This window comes from Octopus bimaculoides, chromosome 10, assembly GCF_001194135.2.
Source record: "Octopus bimaculoides isolate UCB-OBI-ISO-001 chromosome 10, ASM119413v2, whole genome shotgun sequence".
Lineage (NCBI taxonomy): Eukaryota > Metazoa > Mollusca > Cephalopoda > Octopoda > Octopodidae > Octopus > Octopus bimaculoides.
Window position 1 is genome coordinate 57,756,954 of NC_068990.1, and position 955 is coordinate 57,757,908.

Here is a 955-nt window from a genome sequence, read left to right on the forward strand (position 1 = left end):
ATATATATATATATATATATATTTATATATACATTTATAATATATATACATGTGAACATGTTTATATATATATATGTGTGTGTGTGTGTCTGTGTGCATGAATATAAATGTAAATATATGAGTGTGTACGTGTGTGTATATATATATATATGTGTGTGCATATATATATATTTATAAATGGCTGTATATATTCGTATATGTACATATATATATATATGTTTATATATATATGTATATGTATGTCTACATATATGTATACATATATATGTATATATATATTTATGCATTTTGCAGTTATTTTGAGGAGTCAAAAAGTCGCTTTTGTGATCGAAGGCCGTTTGTTTCTTGTGTGACCCTTTTCCAGTCAGCGTTGTGGTAGCTAATGGCATGAGTGTTTCCGATATAACAAATATTGTTCAGTATTTTCTCTGAATCAGGAATAATGCATGAGAATCGGACTCATAGGATGAGGAAATTTGTAGCAATAAAAGATTGTTAATGAGCATAAACATTCATACATACATAAATACATAATACATGCATACATAAATACATATATACATACATACATACATACATACGTACGTACATACATACATACATACATGCACACATACATACATACACTAACACACATTCACTCACAAACACAAACATACATGCAACACACACACTCATATATATGCATATATACATATATATATATATATATATATATATATATATATATATATATATATATATATATATATACATATATGTATATAAAATATATAGCTCCATTATATATGTAAAACTATATACATATACGTATAATATAGATATGTGTGTGTAAATATTATGCTTATATATAATCATATATTTATTTATATATAAAGTGAAGTCTATATGTGTATGTATAGAATATAATATATATATATATATATATATATATATATATATATATATATATATA